Source organism: Saccopteryx leptura, chromosome 4 (genome assembly GCF_036850995.1).
Source record: "Saccopteryx leptura isolate mSacLep1 chromosome 4, mSacLep1_pri_phased_curated, whole genome shotgun sequence".
Taxonomy (NCBI): Eukaryota; Metazoa; Chordata; class Mammalia; order Chiroptera; family Emballonuridae; genus Saccopteryx; species Saccopteryx leptura.
The window spans coordinates 70,489,962-70,506,136 of record NC_089506.1 but is presented as its reverse complement, the minus strand read 5'-3'; the positions used below and the strand labels follow the sequence as shown (position 1 = coordinate 70,506,136).

Sequence of the window (16,175 nt, the reverse complement as noted above, 5' to 3'; positions counted from 1 at the left end):
AGCACAAGGATGACTTCAGCAGGTAGACTCCAAAAGCTAGCAGCCCAAAGCAAACATCCAGCAACACTGCCTGGAAGCTGGTGGGTGGCCCTGTCTGGTGAAAGCCCATCCTTCAAGCAACTGAGGCAGGAGCCCATTAAAGCTGTTAATTTTACATGATGTGGCATGACAAGCTTATAAATAAATAACAAATGAACATTCCCCATGGTTCCTCCCCTCTGGATGTCTGTGTACCTGCTACAAGCCTGGCACCAGCAGGAGCTGCTGAGATGCCAGATCCCGAATTGCCCTTCAAAAAGTAAGGGGGGAGGCATTTCTGTCACCAGGACTTGATAACTTCCGATGCCTAGATCATTGGCTCCAGCCACCTTTAGAAACAAATAGCCAACTAATCTGTCCTCCATGGTTGGATGTGCTCGATTTAAGATTATCATCATGAGCTACAAGAACAAAACACAGATGTTAGAGTTTCAGAAAAATGTACTGTGGGGGGCCATTAGTAAAAAATACCGTTTAAAATATATAACGTATGTAACTATTAAATGCATAAAAATCTCATGTTCCAAGAGGCAAAACATGATGAAAGTTGTTGAATATTTTAAGTACTTATATTGCTGCATAAAATGGTAGAATTTTCTATTGCAGGAGATTTATGAAATTTTGTCAAAGTGGTAGATCATGCTGAAGTCAGGGGAAATACTGGCACACTTTGGGTTGCTTTCTATTTTTAATTAACTTTGAAATGGCATCTTTGCACTTGTGAGTGTGCATGTCAATATATGTAAGTGCAGATGTGATTAACAATAATGCTGATCTCCACAGACATTCAAACTCATTTACAAAATGACCTCCTCCCTCTGCAGAGAAAATGACTTCATTGGGGCCTGGTCTGTGTAATCATAATGAACTGGATGGAGAATGACAAAAGTCAACCATCATGGTTCACCTCACTCATTTTAACAGCTTAGGAGGCAGACATTAAACACACTTACAGGGTTCTAACCTGGATTTCCAACCTGTAGGTGAGTCATGACGACTAAATGTGAAGGTGCTTGTCATGTTTGCCCATGTCAGTGACGATGGAGGCTGACTGAGCTTGGGAGCTAACTAAAACCTACTTCATATGTATTCCAAGGAACCGAGATTGAAGAGAGTTTCAAACGTAGCCTTGAGTATTAACTGAGGTCCAAGTTACTCAGGGTCCAAATTATGAAGCAAGTATTAACAAAGATTGAGTCAAGAGCAAATAATCAAGTCATACACACAGCGCTGGAAGTCTAATATACAGGAAGGGGAGAGAGAAAGAATGCAGGCATAGGCCCTGGCTGGTTGGCTCAGCGGTAGAGCGTCGGCCTGGCGTGCGGGGGACCCGGGTTCGATTCCCGGCCAGGGCACATAGGAGAAGCGCCTATTTGCTTCTCCACCCCCCCCCCTCCTTCCTCTCTGTCTCTCTCTTCCCCTCCCGCAGCCGAGGCTCCATTGGAGCAAAGATGGCCTGGCCGCTGGGGATAGCTCCTTGGCCTCTGCCCCAGGCACTAGAGTGGCTCTGGTCACGGCAAAGCGACGCCCCGGAGGGGCAGAGCATCGCCCCTGGTGGGCGTGCCGGGTGGATCCCGGTCGGGCGCATGCGGGAGTCTGTCTGACTGTCTCTCCCTGTTTCCAGCTTCAGAAAAATACCAAAAAAAAAAAAAAAAAAAATGCAGGCAGTAGCCTTTCCAGACACAACCCAAGTCCTTTTTCACCATAAGCTTACATCCACTCCTGCCCCACCTCCACTCTTATGGGTCAACCTCTCCTCCATGTTTCCATTTTACCTGGAGCCTACCATGTAGCCTAGCATGTAATTATATATTCTTCTGTCTTGTTTATGTTGTTTTATTTCTACCCCAACTAGATCTAAATTCTATTTGAAGTCAGTAACTACCTCTTAAGTGTCTTTATTTCCCCAAGGCCGAGCACAGCTTTATGCACATTAGACATGTTTGCAATTGTTCATTGATTGAGTCCATATTAAGTCGTTTTGGCCTTTCAGCAAAGATTGATAGCAAGTGCCATCCATTCTAACTCCAACATGTTGCATTTATACCTATTCCAATGTTCCTACAAAACATGGCAACATACACTCTAAAATACATGAGGATGTTTTTCTATTTATTATAAACGTTTTTCTGTAACTTTTGTTTAAAACCATACACACAGATCCGATGCATTTCACAAGAAGCTGGATAAAATTCCATTGTGTGGTTGCACCACGATTTATTCAGGGATTTCTTTTGCTGCTAGTTATTTCAACATGATAACCAGTATTCAAATAAGTAAGTTTGTTTCTATGATTTTATTTCTTTGTAGAGTCCCAGAATAAAATTACAGAGTGAAAGGTTATTTTGAAAAATTTAATTATTAAAGATACCTCCAGTTTACTTTTCCAGAATATCTTTGTAAGTCATTTTCTCATCATTAGTATATTTGAGTGTCTGTTTTCTAACACTCTTGATGGCACTGGAAATTATTGACATTTTTTGATATTTACAAAGACAAAATGATTAAGATCAGAGTTAGAGCAAAAAAAATGCTATCTCGGTTTTGTTTTTCATTACTCTAACTTCTAGTGAAGTTAGGTCTCTTTATTGTCATTTGCATTTCTGCTTGTAAGAAATGCCTTTCATAGTTTCTGCCCATTTTTTATATTTATTAAATAGGAATTCTCTGTATGTTGAGAATTTTCATTCATGAATGATGCACATATTTTTCTTCCAGAGAAATCTCATATGTTTATAGCATATACACTTCTTGAGGACAATGGCTATCTTGCAGTCTATTTCTCAATCACTTATTGCTAGCAGCCCTGGCATAGCATATAATAATGTGTTCATTAAAAAAATTCAATAAATCTATTCAACAAGTTTAATCAGTACTAACCAAAAGTGGCTTGGTCATTGGTTAGATTGACCAGGCAAATATTCATTTGCAGAGTGGAGTATTCAGTGTCCTAAAATGTCTGCTGAATCAAGTATGGCATTATTTATTTATTTATTTATTTATTTATTTATTCTGAAGTTGGAAAACTGGGAAGCAGTCAGACAGACTCCCGCATGTGCCCAACCTGGATCCACCCGGCATGCCCACCAGGGGGTGATGCTCTTCCCATTAGGGGCATTGCTCTGTTGCAACCAGAGCCATTCTAGCACCTGAGGCAGAGGCCATAGAGCCATCCTCAGCGCCGGGCCCAACTTTGCTCCAATGGAGCCTCAGCTGCGGGAGGGGAAGAGAGAGACAGAGAGGAAGGAGAGGGGGAGGGGTGGAGAAGCAGATGGGCGCTTCTCCTGTGTGCCCTGGCCGGGAATCAAACCTGGGACTCCTGCACGCCAGGCCGACGCTCTACCACTGAGCCAACCGGCCAGGGCCTGGCATTTTTTGATTGTCCAAATTTGGCTCCCAAGCTAATGCCTCCTCTCAGCTTTAGCCTCACCCCCTCTTAGTTCCAACACAGACAGGACTTTACAGAATGCTTCAGAGCCCAGCGGATTGTAAAGGATACTTAAAAAAATTAAGAGAAGTGATTAAAAAGAAGCTTTTGGTATGCATGTAGGTGTGCACACATGCACAAATACACCAACGCACAGCAGTGTTTTAATTCTGGTACAAATCTCCCCACTAGATGGTATATAGTCCCTGTCTTTGCTGATACAACAAACACAGAAAATTAAAATGCACATCAAAGAATACATATTAGAGAAACAGATAAATATAGCAAACATTTACATTAGAAATTAAAAAGAAACTGGTTTTATGCAGTGGCAAGGAAAGTTAAAAAATCTTTATTCTAGCAAATTCACAACTATTTCGAGAAATTGGGGGGACCATGTAGACTGCAGTAGGATGTGAGATGTTTGCTTGAATGAGGTAAGAAAGTAGCCAGGAAATTTAGGATGTGGGTATGATGGGTATTCTATACGATCATGGTTCAAAAGGGAAAAGAATTGGTGGATAAATAAGCAAGAGTGCTCTGAAGAAAGATTCTGAAAGTTGAGAAGGGGCAGGTAAGGCTTCTACATCCCGTCAGAGAGAATTAGAATTCGGGTCACCATGGTGAGGGTTAGTTATTTCACCCCCAGCTAATGGCTCCACCGACTCTCTGCCACTGATTTCCCTTCTGAATGGCTCAGCAAGGACCCTGTGAGCCCTGGTACAGAGAACGAGTACTTTAGTGAAGCATTTTGTTAATTAGATACCATTGACTAATCAAGATATTTGAAATGGAAGGCTCCCTTTAATTGATAATTTACATGTATAGAAAAGTTTGAATTATAGAATTCCATAGAACAGAATAAAATATAGCAAATAAAATTTGTATTTTCAAAAATTTTTTTAAATTTTCCCATTGATTTGAGAGAGAGAGAGAGAGCAAGAGAAAGAGAAGCATCAACTCATTGTTCTACTTAGTTGTTGCATTTAGTTATGCATTCATTGTTTGCTTCTCTTATGTGCCCTGACTGGGGATTGAATCCTCTACCTCTGAGCGATGTTCTATCCACTGAGAAACCCAGCCAGGGCCTCAAGAAATATTTAATAATACAGGGGAAATGTCCATGATATGTGTAGGGGAAAAGAAAAAGCAGGAAATAAAACTGTATATAGCCTCTGATTTTATTTCACTAAAGGACACACACATATATTTTGTATATAAAAGTGAAGAAAAAAGATTTTTTAAAATACCACAAAATGTAAACAGTGGTTAGCTCAGTGGAACTTTTGCCAGGGATTTTTATTTCCTTCTCTATACTTTTAAGCATTTTACCAATAATTTTAAGATGAGTGTTTGTTATTTTCCAAGTCAGCAAAAGCTATTTCAAAATAAGGATCTTTTTATGAGAGTATATTTTTTTTAATAAATAAATTTTTATTTTAATGGGGTGACATCAATAAATCAGGGTACATACATTCAAAGAAAACATTTCCAGGTTATCTTGTCATTTAGTTCTGTTGCATACCCATCACCCGAAGAGAGATCGTCCTCCGCCACCCTCCATCCAGTTCTCTCTGTACCCCTCCCCCTCCCCCTCTCCCTCCTTCCCTCCCCCCACCCCCCATAGCCACCACACTCCTGTTCATGCCTCTTAGTCTCGCTTTTATGTCCCACCAATGTATGGAATCCTGCAGTTCCTGTTTTTTTCTGATTCGCTTATTTCACCCCGCACAATGCTACCAAGACTCCACCATTCTGCTATAAGTGATCCGATGTCACCATTTCTCCTAGCTGAATAATATACCATGGTGTATATGTGCCCCATCTTCTTCATCCAGTCCTCTATTTTTTTTACAGTGATTAAAAGCCTTTAAGCAAACTCTTGGCCAATACAGCAAGAATCCATAAAAGAGTAGTGTCCTTAACATGTTCCCCAAGTCCAAGTTGGCCCCATCACCATGCCAAATCCCTGAAAAATGCAACCCAACCACAGTACAGTCTGTTAGGAGCTGTCACAAGGAGCAGGAGTCCAGGAAAGTTCCCCACAGGAAAAATCCTCATGGCACTGGAATTGTTGTCACCATTCTATACTTTGCAGCTCATGTCCAAGTCCCAATGACCGCTGCTTCTAGCTGGTAATGATTCAGGTAGACTGGAAAAAGCCATTTGCAGCATGCGTGGATATGGAGCTTCTGTTCTCCTCTGCCTGGAAAGTTGAGACCAGGTTGCTTTTCCCTGGAGCTCTGTGACTGTGGCCTGGTAAAGAGAACCTTGGGATACACTAAGCTGGGTGGCAAAGGTAAATTCATAATACAAGTTGGCAAAAGGAGGAAAGAGAGCTCTAAATTAAGAGTAGGTCCCAGCCTGAAATATGAGTGGGGCATTGAGGTAGGAGTGATAAAGGAAACACTATATATTAAGCAAAGCAGCAGAAAATAGGACTATCAACACCCACAACAGAGATCTTTGAGGGAAGAATAAAAAACCTGACTATTCAGGCAAAACATAGTTAAGTGGCCCTTGTGCAAATGAGATCAGTTTACCTGCTTCTTGGAAGAAATACCCTAGGCTCGTCCACAGTGTCGTAGATGGGGCCGACAGCCCTGGGCACCTTCAGCCTTCAGTGGCAAACCCCAGCTTTCTGGGCAAGGTTAGGTCATAGGTGGCTGGAGCAGGACTGGAAGAGACTGAACCCTCCCTTAGAGGAGCGAGGGGGAAGCCCACCTTCCAGTGTCCCTGTTTCCTCACAGCAGAGGCGTGTAAGCCTGGCAGGCTTTAGCTCAATGACCTTCCTTTCCACTATTGAAGCAGGACCCAGATGGCATCCTATGAGACCCCTTTGGGGTGTTGGAGCCTTTAAGGGTGTATCCTAAAAGCTGGTAGTTCCCCTGATCTCTATTGGGCTTTTTCTGCCTCTAGGTATCTTAAAAGCCATTCTCAGAAGATCTCACTGAGGGGTTTGAGGATCCCCATCCGCCTATATAAATCTTTTCCATATATCTGGAGCTATTTGGAAAAAAGACAGAACAGTGTTATTAGCTAGGTCTAATAAAGAAGGTAGTACTTTGCAGGCGAAAAAGATTTGGTGTCTCCTGTTCATCAGCATTCAAAAGAAATGTAAATTTTTTTTTTTTATATAATTTTATTTTTTTAATGGGGTGACATCAATAAATCAGGATACATATATTCAAAGATAACAAGTCCAGGTTATCTTGTCGTTCAATTATGTTGCATACCCACCACCCAAAGTCAGATTGTCCTCTGTCACCTTCTATCTTGTTTTCTTTGTGCCCCTCCCCACCCCCTATCCCTCTCCCATTCCCCCCTCCCCCCCGTAACCACCACACTCTTATAAATGTCTCTTAGTTTCACTATTATGTCCCACCTATGTATGGAATAATACAGTTCCTGTTTTTTTCTGATTTACTTATTTCGCTTCGTATCATGTTATCAAGATCCCACCATTTTGCTGTAAATGTTCCGATGTCATCATTTCTTATGGCTGAGTAGTATTCCATAGTGTATATGTGCCACATCTTCTTTATCCAGTCATCTATTGATGGGCTTTTTGGTTGTTTCCATGTCCTGGCCACTGTGAACAATGCTGCAATAAACATGGGGCTGCATGTGTCTTTACGTATCAATGTTTCTGAGTTTTTGGGATATATACCCAGTAGAGGGATTGCTGGGTCATAAGGTAGTTCTATTTTCAGTTTTTTGAGGAACCACCATACTTTCTTCCATAATGGTTGTACTACTTTACATTCCCACCAACAGTGGATGAGGGTTCCTTTTTCTCCACAGCCTCTCCAACATTTGCTGTTACCTGACTTGCTAATAACAGCTAATCGAACAGGTGTGAGGTGATATCTCATTGCCGTTTTGATTTGCATTTCTCTAATAGCTAAAGAAGATGAGCATCTTTTCATATATCTGTTGGCCATTTGTATTTCTTCCTGGGAGAAGTGTCTATTCATATCCTCTTCCCATTTTTTTATTGGATTGTTTGTTTGTTTGTTGTTGAGTTTTATGAGTTCTTTGTATATTTTGGATATTAGGCCCTTATCTGAGCTGTCGTTTGAAAAAATCATTTCCCATTTAGTTGGCTTTCTGTTTATTTTGTTATCAGTTTCTCTTGCTGAGCAAAAACTTCTTAGTCTGATGTAGTCCCATTCATTAATTTTTGCCTTCACTTCTCTTGCCATTGGAGTCAAATTCATAAAATGCTCTTTAAAACCCAGGTCCCTGAGTTGAGTACCTATGTCTTCTTCTATGTACTTAATTGTTTCAGGTCTTATGTTTAGATCTTTGATCCATTTTGAGTTAATTTTTGTACAGGGGGAGAGACTGTAGTCCAGTTTCATTCTTTTGCATGTGGCTTTCCAGTTTTCCCAGCACCATTTATTGAAGAGGCTTTCTTTTCTCCATTGTGTGTTGTTGGCCCCTTTATCAAAAATTATTTGACTATATATATGTGGTTTTATTTCTGGACTTTCTATTCTGTTCCATTGGTCTGAGTGTCTATTTTTCTGCCAATACCATGCTGTTTTGATTGTCGTGGCCCTATAATAGAGTTTGAAGTCAGGTATTGAAATGCCCCCAGCTTCATTCTTTTTCTTTAGGATTGCTTTGGCTATTCGGGGTTTTTTATAGTTCCATATAAATCTGATGATTTTTTGCTCTATTTCTTTAAAAAATGTCATTGGAAGTTTGATGGGAATTGCATTAAATTTGTATATTGCTTTGGGTAATATAGCCATCTTGATTATATTTATTCTTCCTAGCCAAGAACAAGGTATATTCTTCCATCTCATTATATCTTTTTTCGATTTCCCTTAACAATGGTTTATAGTTTTCATTATATAAGTCCTTTACATTCTTTGTTATGTTTATTCCTAAGTATTTTATTTTTTTTGTTGCAATCGTGAAGGGGATTGTTCTTTTGAGTTCCTTCTCAGTTGTTTCATTGTTGGCATATAGAAAGGCTATTGACTTCTGTATGTTAATTTTGTATCCTGCGACCTTACTGTATTGGCTTATTGTTTCTAGTAGTCTTTTTGTGGATTCTTTGGGGTTTTCGATGTATAGTATCATATCATCTGCAAAAAGTGATACCTTTACTTCTTCTTTTCCGATATGGATGCCTTTTATTTCTTTGTCTTGTCTGATTGCTCTGGCTAGAACCTCTAGTACCACATTAAATAAGAGTGGAGAGAGTGGACAACCCTGTCTTGTTCCTGATTTAAGGGGGAAAGCCTTCAGTTTAGTGCCATTTAATATGATGTTAGCTGATGGTTATCATATATGGCCTTTATCATGTTGAGATATTTTCCTTCTATACCCATTTTGTTGAGAGTCTTAAACATAAAATTGTGTTGTATTTTATCGAAAGCCTTTTCTGCGTCTATTGATAAGATCATGTGGTTTTTGTTCTTTGTTTTGTTGATATGGTGTATTACATTAACCGTTTTACGTATGTTGAACCATCCTTGAGATTCTGGGATGAATCCCACTTGATCATGATGTATTATTTTTTTAATATGTTGTTGTATTCGATTTGCTAGTATTTTGTTTAGTATTTTAGCATCTGTATTCATTAGAGATATTGGTCTGTAGTTTTCTTTTTTTGTGCCATCCTTGCCTGGTTTTGGTATGAGGGTTATGTTGGCTTCGTAAAATGTGTTTGGAAGTATTGCTTCTTCTTCAATTTTTTGGAAGACTTTGAGTAGAATAGGAACCAAGTCTTTGAATGTTTGATAAAATTCACTGGTATAGCCGTCAGGGCCTGGACTTTTATTTTTAGGGAGGTTTTTAATGGTTTTTTCTATTTCTTCTCTACTGATAGGTCTGTTTAGGCTTTCTGCTTCTTCTTGACTCAGTCTAGGAAGGTTGTATTGTTCTAGGAATTTATCCATTTCTTCTAGGTTGTTGAATTTAGTGGCATAAAGTTTTTCATAGTATTCTACAATAATTCTTTGTATATCTACGGTGTCCGTGGTGATTTCTCCTCTTTCATTTTGGATTTTGTTTATATGAGTTCTTTCTCTTTTTTCCTTGGTAAGTCTTGCCAAGGGTTTGTCAATTTTGTTGATCTTTTCAAAGAACCAGCTCCTTGTTCTATTAATTTTTTCTATAGTTTTTCTGTTCTCTAATTCATTTATTTCTGCTCTGATTTTTATTATCTCCTTTCTTCGGCTGGTTTTGGGTTGTCTTTGTTCTTCTTTTTCTAGTTCCTTAAGGTGGGAAGTTAAGTGGTTCACTTGGGCTCTCTCTTGTTTGTTCATATATGCCTGAAGTGATATGAACTTCCCTCTTATCACTGCTTTTGCTGCATCCCATAGATTCTGATATGTTGTATTGTCATTTTCATTAGTCTGTATATATCTTTTGATCTCTGCACTTATTTCTTCTTTGACCCATTCATTTTTTAAAAGTATGTTGTTTAGTTTCCACATTTTTGTGGGATTTTTTTCCTCTTTTTTGCAGTTGAATTCTAGTTTCAAGGCTTTATGATCAGAAAATATGCTTGGTACAACTTCAATTTTTCTGAATTTGCTGATGTTGTTTTTGTGGCCCAACATATGGTCAATTCTTGAGAATGATCCATGTACACTGGAGAAAAATGTATACTCAGTCACTTTGGGATGAAATGTCCTGTAGATGTCTATCATATCCAGGTGCTCTAGTGTTTTGTTTAAGGCCACTATGTCTTTGTTGATTCTCTGTTTGCATGACCGATCTAGAGCCGTCAGCGGTGTATTGAGGTCTCCAAGTATGATTGTGTTTTTGTCAGTTTTTGTTTTAAGATCAATAAGTAGCTGTCTTATATATTTTGGTGCTCCTTGGTTTGGTGCATATATATTAAGAATTGTTATGTCTTCTTGATTCAGTGTCCCCTTAGCCATTATGAAATGGCCATTTTTGTCTCTGAGTACTTTTCCTGTCTTGTAGTCAGCATTATCCGATATGAGTATTGCTACACCTGCTTTTTTTTGGATGTTATTTGCTTGGAGTATTGTTTTCCAGCCTTTCACTTTGAATTTGTTTTTATCCTTGGTACTTAGATGAGTTTCCTGTAGGCAGCATACAGTTGGATTTTTTTTTTTAATCCATTCTGCTACTCTGTGCCTTTTTATTGGTGAGTTTAATCCGTTTACATTTAGTGTAATTATTGATACTTGTGGGTTCCCTATTGCCATTTTATATCTTGCTTTCTGTTAGTTTTGTGTCTTGTTTGATCCTTCTCTTTTGTTTTTCTATCTTTTGTTTTTATTTGGTTGTATTCCATACATCTTTCCACTGTTGCTATCTTTTTTATCTCATGTGCTTCTGTGGTGGTTTTTTCAATGGTGGTTACCTTTGAATAATGAAAAGGGTCCCTACCCTGTTCATTGTAGCGAACTATTTTGTGAGTACTTTTGCACTCCATCGTCCTTTGCTACTGTTAATCTCCATCTTCTCCCCTTCTTTCTTTTTGTTGTTGTCACAGTTTAAATTTGGTTTTATTGTGTTCTTCTTGGAGCTTTTACTTGTGGCTCTGTTTTTTTTTTGTTCTTTGTATCTGATTGGAGAACCCCCTTTAGTAATTCCTGGAGTGGGGGTTTTCTGATGATAAATTCCCTCATCTTTTCTGTATCTGTGAATGTTTTTATTTCTCCTTCATATTTGAAGGATAGCTTTGATGGGTATAGTATTCATGGCTGAAAGTTCCTCTCTTTCAGGACTTTAAATATTGGGGTCCATTCTCTTCTAGCTTGTAGAGTTTCTGCTGAGAAATCTGATGATAATCTAATGGGCCTTCCTTTATATGTTGTATTCTTCTTTTCCCTGGCTGCCTTGAGAATTTTTTCTTTGCTGTTGGTTTGTGTCAATTTCATTATGATATGCCTTGGAGTAGGTTTGTTGGGGTTAAGAAAACTTGGAGTTCTGTTTGCTTCTTGAACTTGAGGCTTTAGTTCTTTCCACAGGCTTGGGAAGTTCTCATCTATTATTTGTTTGAGTATGTTCTCCATTCCATTTTCTCTCTCTTCTCCCTCTGATATACCTATTATTCTTATGTTATTCTTTTTGATGGAGTCAGATAATTCTTGTAGGGCTATCTCATTTTTTTTAATTTTTGAGTCTCTTTCTTTTTCTCTCTGTTGTGCTTCAAGTTGCTTGTCTTCTATTTCACTAATCCTCTCTTCTATCTGACCTGTTCTATTAGCTAAGCTTGTTACTTCGTTTTTCAGCTCGTGAATTGAGTTTTTCATCTCTGTTTGTTTTGTTTTTATAGTTTCAATTTCCTTGGACATATATTCTTTGTGTTCATTGAGTTGTTTTCTGAGCTCCCTAAATTGCCTTTCTGTGTTTTCTTGTATATCTCGGAGGATTTTTAGGATTTCTATCTTGAATTCTCTGTCATTTAGCTCCAAGGTTTCCAATATATTAAATTTTTTCTCCATAGATTTTTCCTCATCTAGCTGTGTTACCTCTCTTTCTTTTGTATCCATGATATTCGATTTTCTCTTCCTTAATGTCATCTGAGGGTGGTTTTGTTGATAGTATTAATGAGATTTAATAAAGAATAAAAAGTTTAAAAAAATAATAAAAAAAAATCGAAAAAAGTTGTTTTTTAAAAAAAAAAATTAATAATGAAATAAAGAAAAATAAAATAAAATAAAAATTAAAAAAAAAAAAGGAAATTATTCCCCCCCTCCTTTTTTCCTCTCCTCTCCTCTTCCCTCTTTCTTGATAAAATCTTGTGGTGGACTGTGAATTATAACAAACAATGCCTGTGATGGAGGGCCTGAATTGGGGAAAAGTAATAAAGGGGCAAACAAAAAAAAAAAAAAAAAAGAAAAAGAAAAAAGAAGAAAAAAAAAGAAGAGCGTATGGACCCACAAAAAGCAAATAAGGAAAAAATTTGGGTCAAGAATAAAATGATTTGCTTTTAGGTGTTGGTTGTCTAAGAGTTATGATGAGAGGATTAAGAGGAAAACGGAAAAATGGAGGGACAAATTAAAAAATTACTATTGTATTTAGTGGAACAAGAACTAGATAATATGGAGAGCCAGGGATGGGAGCACTGCTAGTGAGTTAAAAAGGTGAAGTAAAAACCCCCCAGAATGCCACAAACATAAGTTTGAGTCCCAGATAAGATAATTTGTTTGTTATTGAGGTTTGAGTGAGAGGAGATGTAAAGGAGAAAGGAAGAAACTAATATAGAGGGAGAAAAGAAAGAGTGAGAGAGAAAAAAAAAAGAGGGAACCACTAAAAGAAGAAAAAAGAAAGGAGAGAGAGAGAGAGTTAAGGGTTTTGGAGTGCAACCCTCATAGAGAGAAAGGAAGAGAAGAGAAAAGATAATGGGAGATGTAACACTTATGGGTAGTGTAGTTCAAGGAGAGGAGAGAGTAAGACCGGTAGAGAGTTAATCGGCCAAATTGGAGGAGGAAAAAAAAAGTATCAAGAATGAAGATAAGAGAAACAAACGAACAAATATAATAAAATGGGATAGGTTATAAAGTCTGCAGATTATTCTTGATTTTGAGAGGTTATCTTCTTGCTTTTTCTTTTCTCTCCCTCTTCCTGGTCGGTGACTCTGTACCCCGGGTTTTGCCCCTTTGCCACGCTCAGGTGGAGGTTTGCAGTTGATAAGTCTCTATGGCAATGTCATGTATTGTGCTTTAGTCTCGTTGGCAGTCTAGGCTATTAGCATTTATAGGCTCCGACAGTGAGAGAGTCCGTGTTCCTAGAGCCTTTCTCCTAGTCTTTCCTTCCTCAATTAGTAGCCTGATAATCCAGCTATGGGGTTGCTGCTGCCTCTGCCTGGATAGTAAGAGGCTCAAAGAGCTGGCAACTCCCCACTCTATTTCCACTCAGCACAGGGCTCTGGGTAAGGCTCAGTCAGTCAGAGCTGCTAGCATAATCAGGCGGGCTTTCCGGCCATTCAAAGACCTCTGGCTCTGCCACTCTGTCCGGTAACACAAGCAGGTGCCCACTTCCGGGGCGCTTGGAGGAAACTCTCACTCACTGGCTGCGCGCGCAGACCAGGATATCCGGCCAGCAGTCTCACGCTCTGAGTGAAACCCCCAACCGCAGGGAAAAGTTGCAGCGTTGGAATTGAGTCTCGCTCCGTCCCCGTGCGCGGCTTTTGCAAGGCGCTGGGGCGGCCCGAGATTCCGCTTTGGCCCACACAAAGGCCCCTGACTCTGCTCCTCTATGCGATAACACGGGCGCACACTGCCGAGGCACTCGGAGGAATCGCTCACTCCTTATCTGCGCGCGCAAACCAGGATATGAGGCCGGCCGCTTTCCCTCTGAGTGAAACACCCTCCAGTACGGAAAATCTCCACCATTGGAATTAGTTCTCACTCCCTCCCGTGCGTGGCTTTCCCAGGGCGCTGGGGCTGCCCAGAGACTCTGCCCTCGGCCCACAGAAAGGCCTCTGACCCTGCCTCTCCGTGAGGCAACACGGGCACTGACTCCCGGGGCCTAGGAAGAAATCTCTCGCCCACTAACTGCGCACCAGCCAGGAGACCGGGTAAAATGGCCGCGCCGCTTGTCTTTCTTTGTTTGGGTTTGGCGCGAGTGTTAGCTTGTATTGCCCGGGTTGCCACAGGATCAGATTTTCCTCGGCTTGGATCTCCGTGCCACAGCCTGGTTCGGCCGTTTGTATTCACCCCCTTTGCCCGCCTCAGTTTCTATATTCACAGTTACCAGAGAAAGCCGCCCTGTTTAGGTTAGTGAGGAAGGCGGAGCATTTCTTACTCCCTATTTCCTTCGGGGTTTGGTTATATATTTAGCCAATTTTTCACTCAATCATACCTTTGGGTGTATTGCGAAGCATCTGGAAGCTCCAAGTATAGGTTTTTCTGTTTCTGGTTGAAGATCTTGTTGAGTTTTGGGGGAGATTTATCGGTATCGCTTCCTACCCCGCCATTACTCTGACGTCATCCCTAAATTTTTTTTTTTTAAGTAAAAAGCATGATATGGTAGACCCGTCGGAGTCATTGGCCTTGTGTGTAGGATTCCTGGGTTCGATTCCCGGCCAGAGCACACAGGAGAAGCGCCCATCTACCTCTCCACTCCTCCCCCTCTCCTTCCTCTTGGTCTCTCTCCTCCCGCCCGCAGCCAAGGCTCCACCTGAGCAAATCCACCCTGGGCACTAAGGATGGCCCCATGGCCTCCGCCCCAGTCGCTAGAATGGCTCCGGTCGCAACAGAGCAACATCCCAGATGGGCAGAGCATCCCCCCCCAGTAGAAACTGAATCTTGGCTGATATGATTCTCAGTCATATTTTCTCTCAACTAATTAATTTGGAGCCAGATTTCTCCTCAACCCACTTCTCATTCCTACAGTTTTTTACTTTCACGGTCTTAACTACCTCGGAGGGTGAAACAGCGGTGTGGGGGAAAGGGCATTTCTACCATGTGCTCCCAACATTTCTGTAATTCCATCACTAACATAAAGCATGACTAAGATAAAATGAAAGAGGAGTGAAAAATTATAAAAGTTGCTTTCAGATCTAAGTTTAAGCACGATATCTTTGTCTTTACCTATGAAAAAGTTTCATACAAGGGAGGAAATTTGGAAGAGTTCCAAGCAATAATTCAAACTTAGTTCTGATAGTTTGGGGATTTTTTGGTTTTTTTGAGAGAGATAGAGATTGTGTTACAAACAAATATATTTCAAAACACTCTGGTATGCCTTGATATAATATTAAATTAAAAAGTAAACGAAAGCCAAAAAAGTGAACAAAGGCTTAAAAAGAAAAATATGGAGGGATTTTATAACAAAGAAAACTTGAGCTGTGTTAATATTCTTTGTGGGGTTTTATAGCATTTAGTTTATTATTATGGTTATTGTTAATGATTATTATTTAGATTATGATGATATGGCAAAATTTGTCTCCTTAATAAATTGGAGTGCACTTAATTATGTTTCTGCTTGTCACACTTGCAACATGACACAGGGAAAATGGACAGATGATTGACTCTAGCACAGAAATACTGAATTTTTATCCCCATAGCTGTGACTGAAAGTCACTAGTAGGTATGAAAGAAAGGTAGGATAAAATTATGTTTTCTTTCTTCATCTACAACAAAAATGGGTCTTGCTGCCACAAATTTTGCTCATGTGGAACATTTGAAAGAATAAATCCAGGAGGTCCTGGCTCTTTCTCTGAGGCTCATCAAGCTGTGCGTGTCTGACCTACCAGAATAGCTACTGCCAGATGAAGCAGAGCGGGAGCTGGGCACTCCGACTGCAGAGCTCCCACTGAACCTGCACTGTAAGGATGAACTCACCCCCAGTAACCTGGGCCGCCCTTTCCACCGGTATTTGCATCTAACAGAATTTTCTGCTTTAACCACAAGAACTGACTTTTTAATGGTGAAATTTTGAGCACCATTGGAAGTGCTGATCTTAAATTGAAGATAGAAATAAACGCTTGCTTTTATTTGCCTTTAACTCCTACCATTAGTGTGAATTGGGTTGGAATGAGAAGTGGCAGAGAAAAATAAAACAAAACTGGGAGTCAAGATTCCTGGTTCTGGTTTTAGTTCTGCACCCAGATAACTCACTGCTCTTGCACAGTTCAAACTTAGGATTTCTCATCCACAAAGTGACAGTCAAAACAAATGATCTGTTTTTGATAAGTCTACAACTACTCCCCAATCTTCCCTGCCCTCTCCTGTCTCCATGGTAAGTGGTGAGAACAAGCAAGTAC

General features: G+C 39.9%; 1 pseudogene; it reads left to right on the top strand.

The window, feature by feature from the left end:
* The first annotated feature begins 204 nt into the window (after positions 1-204).
* The window catches only part of LOC136404174 (small ribosomal subunit protein eS19-like), a 164,964-nt pseudogene continuing 148,993 nt past the window's right edge, over positions 205-16,175 (top strand).